At 43.1% G+C, this 12,275-nt stretch overlaps 1 long non-coding RNA gene across 1 annotated transcript; it reads left to right on the top strand.

The window, feature by feature from the left end:
• The first annotated feature begins 461 nt into the window (after positions 1 to 461).
• On the top strand, positions 462 to 8,856 carry LOC123484789. Its single transcript, XR_006658699.1, has 3 exons — positions 462 to 501; positions 8,698 to 8,725; positions 8,804 to 8,856. It is a non-coding gene; the product is annotated as an uncharacterized LOC123484789 (long non-coding RNA).
• Positions 8,857 to 12,275: the final 3,419 nt, after the last annotated feature.

Below are 12,275 nucleotides of genomic sequence, written 5' to 3'. Positions count from 1 at the left end.
CTGGTCAGGGTGGCAGCGTTCTGACTCAGCAGCACAGAGGCTACTGCACCGTACGGAGGTGGGCTGGAGGGAACCAGCATGTGCTCTGTTGAGGAGGGCTGGTGGTTTGGGGCTGGATCAGCAGATCTTCATCATGCGGCAGGAGAGACTCAATAAAGCAGGGGTCTCTGATTTCCATGCAATGTGCTTTTAGGGGTGGGGGTGTTAGTGTAATGAGGATGGCTCATTAAAGTAAGACAAGTCAGTCTCTCTCTCTCTCTCTTAACAGAGCTCTGCACAGGCAGCAGTGGAGGACAGTGATAAGATCTTTACCGAGCTGATCCGCCCATTGAGAGAAGGCGCTCTGAGGTGAAGGAGCTGATCAGAGCCCAAGAGAAGGCTCAAGTGAGTCAAGCTGAAGGACTCCTGGAGCAACTGGAACAGGAGATAGCTGAGCTGAGGAAGAGAAGCACTGAGCTGGAGCAGCTCTCACACACAGAGGATCACATCCATTTCCTCCAGGTAACTCAACTGCCTTGATACATGTGATATGAAATTAAAACTCAATGTGAAACTCTCAATCATTTGGTTCTGTTCTCTCTCTCTCTCTCCCCCAGAGTTATCAGTCTCTCTCCGGTACCAGTGTATCTTCAGACTTACCCAGCATCGTTGTCCGTCCTCTTCAGTACTTTGGAGATGTGAGTAAGACTGTGTCTGAACTGAGAGAGAAACTAGAAGACGTCCTTAAAGGAGAATGGACCAAGATCTCCTCTACAGGTGTGTTGAAAATAATAAGAACATCAACTTTAGACCATTGAAAGTTCCCCTACTAGTCATATACACGTGGAATATGGTATGATGATAACATTCCCTCTCTCTGTGAATGTGTTTGTGTGTCTGTAGTGAATATAGTGGATGTTGTACTGCCTCCAGAGCCCAAGACCAGAGAACAGTTCTTACAATGTGAGTCTCTTTATTCTGAAGTAACTAACAGTCTCTTTTTACTGACACTCCTAACAATCCCTCTAGAAATATATAGCAATAGTAGATCTAATCAAAGACTGGGTATCTATCTGACTCCTCATATTTCTCTGATTTGATCTCTGCTGTGCTCTAATCAAAGACAGGGTAGATACAGTATCTGACTTAACTTATTGTTCTGACTCCCTCATTGGTCTCTGCTCTGCTCTTCTCCCAGATTCCTGTCAGCTCACACTGGACCCAAACACAGCCGACACACACCTCTCTCTGTCTGAAGGGAACAGAAAGGTGACCTATACAGACCAAGTCCAACCATATCCTGTTCATCCAGACAGATTCACTAACTACTGTCAGGTTCTGTGTAGAGAGGGTCTGTCTGGACGCTGTTACTGGGAGGTGGAGTGGAGTGGGTGGTGTGTTACAGCAGTCTCATATAAAGACATCAGCAGAACAGGGACAGATGGTGGATTTGGATACAATAACAAGTCCTGGAGGTTAGAGTGCTCTAGAGGTGGTTATTGGTTCGGACACAATAATGTTGTGACTAAAGTATCAGGCCCTCAGTCCTCCAGAGTAGGAGTGTACCTGGATCACAAGGCAGGTAATCTGTCCTTCTACAGTGTCTCTGATACAATGACCCTCCTCCACAGAGTCCAGACCACATTCACCTCAGCCCCTCTATCCTGGGTTTAATCTCTTTGGTACTGCTGAGCTGGTTAAACTGTAGTAGGGTCCACATAGATACTAGTCATGCTGGTGGTGATGGTCCCCAGATGTGATGATTCATTCTGCTCTGTTTTTATGTACAATGATTTGATTGATTTGATATTATTATTATTATCTTCAGAATATGTTATGAATTACAATTCAATGCATTCATATTTTTTTAAGTGCAATGTTTTAATCTTATATATTCACATTAATCATGATGTATGCTGTTAATGTATGTTGGTTGTCATTCAGAACCATTGAAATGTTTTCTCAATTGGTTCTCTGTCTCAATGTCATTTTCCTCAGCATCATGGAACAGGTAGTGTTACTTACTTGCTAATTGAACTATATGGGCGGTTTCCCGGACACAGATGAAGCCTAGTCCTAGACTAAAAAGCATGTTCAATGGAGATGTCCGGAAACCGGCCTAAATTTGGCATCTTTTATTCTCCCATACTGCTCAGTCAAGCAACATTAAACCTGTCCAGCAGGTGGTGCTATTAACCAAACAATAAAAACATCAGCTATCTTGACTTGTCACTCAGTATATCAGAAATGTTCCGAATTGTACTTTAATATCATTGGAGATTGATGGTCTTTTTAATCCACTACCCAGAGTCAGGAACAGATGAAGTTAGGTCTGCTACTGTTCAGTTATTAAATATGATTCATGGTGATGGGAAATAAAAAATCCATCTAGTAGTAGTTTTCCTTTGCTATTTATTCCAAGGTGTGTCTTTAACTTGTAAATGGATTGTGTTGAAGCTGGCATGTGGTGTGGATGATAGAATAGAGTGAATAGAGGAGAGAAGAGAGGAGGAGAGGAGAACATCATATAGAAGAGTGGCGCAGTGGTCTAAGGCACTGCATCGCAGTGCTAGCTGTGCCACTAGAGATCCTGGTTCGAATCCAGGCTCTGTCGTAGCCGGCAGCGACCGGGAGACCCATGGGGCGGCGCACAATTGGCCCAGCGTCGTCCAGGGTAGGGGAGGGAATGGCCGGCAGGGGATGTAGCTCAGTTGGTAGAGCATGGCGTTTGCAACGCCAGGGTTGTGGGTTCGATGAAATAATGTATGTGCTAACTGTAAGTCGCTCTGGATAAGAGCGTCTGCTAAATGACTAAAAATGTAAAAATGTAATAATGGGGCGGCAGGTAGCTTAGTGGTTAAGAGCGTTGTACCAGTAACCGAAAGGTCGCTGGTTCTAATCCCCAAGCCGACTAGGTGAAAAATCTGTTGATGTGCCCTTGAGCAAGGCACTTAACCCTAATTGCTCCTGTAAGTTGCTCTGGATAAGGCGTCTGCTAAATGACCAATTATTATTTTTATTTTTTTGATAAGATAGAGAAACAATTCATACCCAGGGGAGTTACTGGCTCTGGCCCAAATGACTCCCTGTTCCCTACGTAGTGCACTAGGCTACTTCTGACCAGATCTAAAGTAGTGCACTACATAGGGAATAGGGTGGAGATTGGAGATTTGCTCACTGGCATTAGAATATTAGAATATCATACTGGAATGTTAGTGGTTGCCTCATTAGAATATCGTTATGTTAGTGGTTGCCTCGTTAGAATATTAGAAAATCATACTGTAATGTTAGTGGTTGCCTCGTTAGAATATCATTGTAATGTTAGTGGTTGCCTCGTTAAAATTATAGAATATCATACTGTAGTATTATTGGTTGCCTCATTAGAATATCATACTGTAATGTTAGTGGTTGCCTCATTAGAATATCATACTGTCATGTTAGTGGTTGCCTCATTAGAATATCATATTGTAATGTTAGTGGTTGCCTCATTAGAACATCATACTGTAATGTTAGTGGTTGCCTCATTAGAATATCATACTGTAATGTTAGTGGTTGCCTCATTAGAATATCATACTGTAATGTTAGTGGTTGCCTCATTAGAATATTAGAAAATCATACTGTAATGTTAGTGGTTGCCTCGTTAGAATATCATACTGTAATGTTAGTGGTTGCCTCATTAGAATATCATACTGTAATGTTACAGTGAGGGAAAAAAGTATTTTTATCCCCTGCTGATTTTGTACGTTTGCAAACTGACAAAGAAATGATCAATCTATAATTTTAATGGTAGGTTTATTTGAACAGTGAGAGACAGAATAACAACAAAAAAATTATAAATTGTTATGAATTGATTTGCATTTTAATGAGGGAAATAAGTATTTGACCCCTCTGCAAAACATGACTTAGTACTAGGTGGCAAAACCCTTGTTGGCAATCAGAGGTCAGACATTTCTTGTAGTTGGCCACCAGGTTTGCACACATCTCAGGAGGGATTTTTTCCCACTCCTCTTTGCAGATCTTCTCCAAGTCATTAAGGTTTCGAGGCTGACGTTTGGCAACTTGAACCTTCAGCTCCCTCCACAGATTTTCTATGGGATTAAGGTCTGGAGACTGGGTAGGCCACTCCAGGACCTTAATGTGGTTCTTCTTGAGCCACTCCTTTGTTGCCTTGGCCGTGTGTTTTGGGTCATTGTCATGCTGGAATACCCATCCACGACCCATTTTCAATGCCCTGGCTGAGGGAAGGAGGTTCTCACCCAAGATTTGACGGTACATGGCCCCGTCCATCGTCCCTTTGATGCGGTGAAGTTGTCCTGTCCCCTTAGCAGAAAAACACCCCCAAAGCATAATGTTTCCACCTCCATGTTTGACGGTGGGGATGGTGTTCTTGGGGTCATAGGTAGCATTCCTCCTCCTCCAAACACGCTGAGTTGAGTTGATGCCAAAGAGCTCCATTTTGGAGCACAACACTTTCACCCAGTTCTCCTCTGAATCATTCAGATGTTCATTGGCAAACTTCAGACGGGCATGTATATGTGCTTTCTTGAGCAGGGGGACCTTGCAGGCGCTGCAGGATTTCAATCCTTCACGGCGTAGTGTGTTACCAATAGTTTTCTTGGTGACTATGGTCACAGCTGCCTTGAGATCATTGACAAGATCCTCCCGTGTAGTTCTGGGCTGATTCCTCACCGTTCTCATGATCATTGCAACTCCACGAGGTGAGATCTTGCATGGAGCCCTAGGCCGAGGGAGATTGACAGTTATTTTGTGTTTCTGCCGTTTGCGAATATTCGCACCAACTGTTGTCACCTTCTCACCAAGCTGCTTGGCGATAGTCTTGTAGCCCATTCCAGCCTTGTGTAGGTCTACAATCTTGTCCCTGACATCCTTGGAGAGCTCTTTGGTCTTGGCCATGGTGGAGAGTTTGGAATCTGATTGATTGTTTGCTTCTGTGGACAGGTGTCTTTTACACAGTAACAAGCTGAGATTAGGAGCACTCCCTTTAAGAGTGTGCTCCTAATCTCAGCTCAGCTACTGTATAAAAGACACCTGGGAGCCAGAAATCCTTCTGATTTGAGAGGGGATCAAATACTTTTTTCCCTCACTGTAGTGGTTGAGTCCCCCCTTTTTTCTTCTGTTGTGTTTTCCCTCAGTGTTCCTTATTGAAAATCAATTAACAATTCACCCCCAAAAAAAAATCTTATTACGGGGTTTGTTTTAATCACTTTGGTACTATTTTCACAAGCAGGTGGTACATTTTCACAACTCTTAGTATAAAACCCCTAGCTGGTCACGCTTGTAAAGCAGCCAGTCTTTCATTCAAAACCTGTCATTGTGCATTCATTTGGATTGGAAACATCTCTCTCACCACACAACCATTGATTCAAAATATAAATGTCATGAGAGCATTGGTTTAATCACCAAAACAACTTAAAACTAATCAATTGAAAATATATCATTAACTACCAGTTAATCCAGTAGCAATTACTGCAAGATAATTGTTTCAAATAACCCTTAGAAGTGCTGAAATTAATATGCTACAGTACTGTAGATTACAGTTTACATTAGGCAATACACTTACATTCCCCAACAACATTGACAATCTATCATTTCCATGATATCTATCCAATGTGTAATCAAAGGTGTGATCAATGATGACATCCTCTACAATCATTCATGGGGAATTTTTTTTATTTTTCTGATATAATTGCAACATACAGTACTGTCTGTAATTAGATGTAAGACATTTAAATGAAACATTACATGAATGAAAATAAAATAATGTTTAGCACGCATTAATTAGCATCAAGCCTGTCTAGAGCATTTGGCCATAAATTCTCATCCACATCAGTAAATGTCCTCATTGTTCATGCACCGCTGGAGAAACCTTTCGGCATGTTGAATCAAAGCTTGACATTGGTCTGCATTGATGTCATCACATGCCTCTTCCATGGCCAGAAGGAGGGTGGCACGCTCATGGGGATGGCGATCGTACACCTTCCACCTCCATGATGAAAAAAATAATTTAATAAGGTTGAGGAAGGAGAGTACCGGGGGCTGGTATAGGGTCACGAATCAGGGAGGGACCTGAAACCATGCCTGAACCACCTCTGAATGGTGGAACCTGACATTGTCCCACACAATGACATAGGTGACCCCTTCACCTTGACAGGCCTGCTCCATTTCATTGAGAAACACAATGAGGTGTGCGCTGGTAGGATCCAAGTAATGGTCTCACGTCCTACCACACCATCTTCAGAGATAGCTGCTGCTCTTGGAAATGTTTCCCCGCGTTGTCCAGGCACTTGGACGGACGCCCGTCGGCAGATGAGGTTCCGCCACGGCGCCAAGTTTTGGCCCAGGTTGAAGCCCGCTCATCAATAAAGATATACTAGTGATGGTTCACAGCAGCATCAAGCACCATCACCCTCTAAAAATATATTTTGGTTAGTTCTTTTTACAGTATAGTTCCATTATGATATTGTGAAGTAGCATGTGCATTAATAGCAACAGTAATACAGTGTATTTATATAGTGCTGTACCTGAACATACTCGGCCCCCAGTTGTTTCTCTCAGAAGGCTCCAGGTCAATGTGTTCCATAGATACCTGGTGCCTCTTCAAAAGGCGGGTGATTGGTGGTAGGCTGATGGATGCCACATTGGCAAAGGTGTCATCATTCTCCTCAATGGCCTGATTTATTTCAGACAGACGTATTTCATTCCTGGCCCTCACCATTTCCACCACTGCCCACTCCTGCTGGTCGGTCAGCACACGGCCACCACCACGGGGTCTTCTGTCAATTCTGAGGGTAGAACAAGAGTATACTGTCAGTAGATCATACTGGAAGAATACTGGAACAAGTTATGTGAATTTACATGCATTACATCATGTAATTTATTGTAAATGTAATGGTAAAGCATAGCTACGAAACCCCTACCTGTCCCAGACCTGCTGTTTTCAACTCTTTAATGATCGGCTATGAAAAGCCAACTGAGAGACCTGAGCCCTAGGACCATACGTCGGGACTACCGCCCGTGGTGACTCCTTGCTGTCCCCCAGTCCGCCTGGCCTTGCTGCTATTCCAGTTTCAACTGTTCTGCCTGCGGTTATGGAACCCCTACCTGTCCCAGACCTGCTGTTTTCAACTCTTAATGATCGGCTATGAAAAGCCAACTGAGATTTATTCCTGATTATTATTTGACCATGCTTGTCACTTATGAACATTTTTGAACATCTTGGCATGGTTCTGTTATAATCTCCACCCGGCACAGCCAGAAGAGGACTGGCCACCCCTCATAGCCTGGTTCCTCTCTAGGTTTCTTCCTAGGTTTTCGCCTTTCTAGGGAGTTTTTCCTAGCCACCGTGCTTCTACACCTGCATTACTAGCTGTTTGGGGTTTTAGGCTGGGTTTCTGTACAGCACTTCGAGATATTAGCTGATGTAAGAAGGGCTATATAAAAATAAAATTGATTGATTGATTGCATATCCTTCAGACTTACCGGTTTTCTTGGAGAAAATGTTCTTATGATTGAATTGACAGTTGATCTTTTCAGATTGGGGCGAACTAATCTGGCAGCCTCTGCCATGGTAAGGCCTCTGTTTACCACATGGTCAACAACGATGGCCCAGACTTCATTAGACACAACAGTTCCCTGCCGTCTGCCTCCCTCTCTCTGATGTCCTCCTCTTTGACCTCTCTGACCTCTTTAATGGGGCCCATCCCTCCTCTCTGATTGGCCCCTTGTCCACAAGCTCTTGGATTTCTTCCTCTCCCTTGCTGTCTATCCTGCTCCATGTTGAAAGAAATGTTCATAAACATCCTTTTATATGGTGACCAATTGTGGTTCCCAATATGTGGAATCAATTAGCAATAATGAGCAGTCATTATGTATGGTTATCATGTATCATACATGTTATCTAGATGTTTATACTTTACAAACACATTTTTATTTCTGTAGTTCTCAAAATCCTTATATAGTAGACAAACCAGTTTAAAATCTATAGTTTTTACCAAACGGTTAAGTGATTAACCATTAGCGTCAGTTAGACTAAGTGATGGTCAAATGTATTTAAACAAATGAGAAGAGAATCATATGAAAAGTATTGTGAGCATTGCATTGTGAAAGGCATTTACTTTATATGAAAGGTATTTCTAGATGAAACACTGATTAGGTTTGGTGAAAATGTTACTGTGTGGTTTTGTGTTTTGTACTTAGTCAATTGAAAATGTGCTTCAAGTTTTGAAGAAAAAGTAACAGCCTTTTTGACGATCTGTGATGAGTTTTGTTCTAAGAGTTGTGAAATTTTACCACACACAAAATAGTACCAAGACAACACTGGGGAACAGGTTGTCTGGAATCCAGTAACAGTGGAAATTGACCCCCTCCTCTCTCTCTGTGAGTTATCAGTGCTCTGTACAGGCAGAAGTTAGTAAGTATGAGACAATCTTTACTGAACTGATCGGGTCCATTGGAGAGAATACTCACTGAGGTGAAAAGGTTGATTAGAGGCCAGGAGAAGACTGCAGCGAGACGGTTAAAGGACTCCTGGAGCAACTGGAGCAGGAGATAGCTGAGCTGAGGAAGAGAAGCACTGAGCTGGAGCAGCTCTCACACACAGAGGATCACATCCATTTCTCCAGGTAACTCAACTGCCTTGATACATGTGATATGAAGTTGAATTTTTTAATAGTGACAGAATTCGAAATGTCTCCTTAGCTGAAGACCAAAGAAGAGTTGTCCCTCTGTAAGTGATATTCAAACACCCTCTCAAAGACAACATACATGTTCTTTCTTTTACTTATTGGGTTTTGTTCTTCATCAGTCAGACGTCCTCCAGCTGACATTGGATCTGAATACAGCTCATCCAGAACTCAGCTTGTCTGAGGTAAACAGGAAGGTGACAGCCACTGATAAAGCTCAGCCCTATCCTGACTACTGGAGACAGGTGCTGTGTAGAGAGGGCCTGTCTGGAGTCTGCTACTGGGAGGTAGAGTGGAGCGGTGGATGGGTTGAAATAGCAGTGTCATATAAAGGGATCATCAGGAAAGGAAAGGTCCCAGAGTCTACATTTCTAGGTAACAGTTAGTCCTGGACTTTGGAGTGCTATCCCCTCCCCATTGTAGGGTTTGGCCCAATGCTAATAAAACAGAAATATCTGTCCCCTGGTCCTCCAGAGTATGAGTTGACCTGGACCACAGGGCAGGAACACTGTCCTTCTACAGCGTCTCTGACACAATGACCCTCCTCCACAGAGTCCAGACCACATTCACTCAGCCCCTCTATCCTGGGTTTGGGATTGGTACAAAATCATATCTCAATAATTACCAGTAGGTACAGATGATTTCAACCATTTCAGACATATTGATGGAGAGCTTCTTGGTTATTAACAGTCTTCCAGGTGGCCTATGATCTGGTTCAATTCCCCTTTTTTAAAGTTATTGTAAAAATAAAAATAAAAGCCTGGTCCCAGATCTGTTAGTGGTCTTGCTAAACAGATGGCATGATGGCACATACAGACTGACACTCAGGCTTCAGACTTTTACTGTCTACCTGCTCACCTCTTGGCTGTTGCAATCCTCTGGAAATGGGTCTCTTTTTCTCTTGATGTAAACTGTAGTACTGGCAAACCAGTCAAATCAGAAACTGGGATCATTGTTGATCCATTTATGATCAGATGAGAATATGTAAATCACCCATGTACATGTATGAATCCAAACAATTCTGTATTCTGAATCAATTACTGAATCAATTTGGTCTTTCAAAATAAAAGTCATCATCATGACATTGGAATTGCTCTGTTATTGAATTGATTGACCCAATGAATCAGCTATTTCCAGTCATCTATGTAGCAGTATATCCACAGGGGGAGGAAGTGCAGGGAGATGCCTCTGATATGACTGGGTGTCAGGTGGAAGGAGATCACAGAGCCTGGAACAGAGAAGAGAGGAAGGCTGGGAAGAGAAAGAAGCATTCATTTGGTTCAAACGTCTCTTGTCTGTCTCTAATACACCAGTAGGGGCATCCTAACCCTATCTTCCAGAGTTCAGAATACTATCCTCCATGTTGGCAGTTGGTTCCAAAACTCCACATTCTAACTTCATCCTAACTACATATGGTGTCCATTGACATTGTAAATCTCCAACCCAGTTTGCCTCTGTGTACGAACAGTGTAGCAGCAATAGGTGTGTCAGAAATACATGCTGGCTCTCTGTCACTCACAGGCAGGGTGACGAGGGCCTCAGCCAGCCCCAGTAGGATGTACTGGGGAGCCAGCTGGAAGCAGGCCATGGAGGACACCTGGAGCACCTTCCCTGACAGGGCCTGCTCCGTCAGAGGATAGCCCTTCCTGTGGACCTCAGACAGGTACACCAGTAGGGTGTGTGTGTGTGTGTGTGTGTGTGTGTGTGTGTGTGTGTGTGTGTGTGTGTGTGTGTCTTTCTCTGTGTGTGTGTGTGTGTATTCTCGTGTGTGTGTGTGTGCTTACTGATGACTCTGGCGTGGGAGAAGGGTGTTTTCTCCATGGACAGGTAGCAGGAGGTGACACACTCCATGAGAGGGGCCAGCAGCAGCAGAGGTAGGATGCTGATGACGTTCATGGCACCGATGGGCAGGAGGAAGCTGTTCAGGTGCAGGTTAGAGGTCATGGTCTGAATGTCGTAACCTGATGGAATCTGTGGGAGAGGTCAGGGTAACAACAGATTCTAGGACAACTTTATGGAGCATAAATAAACATTATAGCTTTGCCAGTTTTACCCCCAACATCTGAAAAATAATGTAATTGGACTTTCCACTGAAAACAAACAATGACCTGAAAATGTTCTAAAAATCAATGAATGAATGGAACTATTTATTTGTCTCTACAGTTTGAAGGAAGTTTCTAACTAGCATTAGCGCTATGAAGTCTATAGTAACTGCTAGCATGCCATAGACTTCCAGTCATTGCGCTAACGCTAGTTGGCATTGGCTCCCCAAAACGACCTCTAACTTCCTTCATACAGGATGCAGAGACATTAAAATGGTGTCCATGAGTTCTTCTGACTCTGGGGAAATAGATAAAGGGCTTCACTGCCTAAATCCTGAAGTAAATATTTAAATTGAGTTTTTAAGTGATTGCAATTATTAATTTTTACATGTACATTTACATTTTAATCATTTAGCAGACGCTCTTATCCAGAGCGACTTTCAATTAATGCAAAATGTGAACCACTATTTTATAAAATGGTACAAAATAGTATTTTGTATTTTGAAAATAAAAATACATTGGAGTGTAGTTCAGCCCAGTGTGATTAAAATGACAAAATACTCAGAAGTAGTTAAAATACATATTTCACATAGATGTAACATAAATACTAACCATCTCTGCCTGCTACCCAACACTCTGTCACATTTCCTTATCAATTAAACCACACCCCCTCTACATACAGAGTTCACAGTCAAGTAGAAAGCCACTTCCTGTCCTCTGGTGTAGTGTTCCATGAAACACAAAGTAATCTTTGACACTGCCATTGATTAACCTACGGGAGAGAGCACCAAAATGGCAGAGTATCAGGACCTGTTCCATTGCTCCATCTGTCTGGATCCACTGAAGGATCCGGTGACTACTGCCTGTGGACACAGCTACTGTATGGGCTGTATTAAAGAAAGCTGGGATCAGGATCGTCTGAAAGGTGTCTACAGCTGTCCTTAGTGCAGACAGACCTTCACTCCAAGGCCTGTTCTGAAGAGAAACATCGTGCTGGCTGAGTTGGTGGAGAAACTGAAGAAGACAGGACTCCAGGCTGCTCCCCCCTCCTGCTCTGTGCTATGCTGGACCTGGAGATGTGGCGTGTGATTTCTGCACTGGGACAAGAAAGCAGAAAGCCCTCATGTCCTGTCTGGCGTGTCTGGCCTCTTACTGTGAGACTCACCTCCAACCTCACTATGAATCTCCCTGCTTTCAAGAAGCACAAGCTGGTCAAAGCCACCGCACAACTACAGGAGAAGATCTGCTCTCATCATGACAAACTGCTGGAGGTTTACTGTCGTACCGATCAGCAGTGTATCTGTTATCTGTGTACAGTGGATGAACATAAAGGCCATGATACAGTGTCAGCTGCAGCAGAGAGGACTGAGAAACAGGTAAGACCAGAACTACTTGTTGGTGACTGTCTGATAAACAAATAATTAAAGATACAGTAGGAACTAAGGCTGTTTGAATATGAGATCATTCAAATGAAATCAATCCACGGCAGAACAAATATGAACACAAACCTTGAGTATATTGAGTTTGCTCCAAATGTTTCACCATTTTCTAA

The sequence above is a fragment of the Coregonus clupeaformis genome, unplaced genomic scaffold, assembly GCF_020615455.1.
Source record: "Coregonus clupeaformis isolate EN_2021a unplaced genomic scaffold, ASM2061545v1 scaf0462, whole genome shotgun sequence".
NCBI lineage: Eukaryota > Metazoa > Chordata > Actinopteri > Salmoniformes > Salmonidae > Coregonus > Coregonus clupeaformis.
Note: the sequence above shows the minus strand (reverse complement) of the source record. Positions and strands in the feature narration are given on the sequence as shown.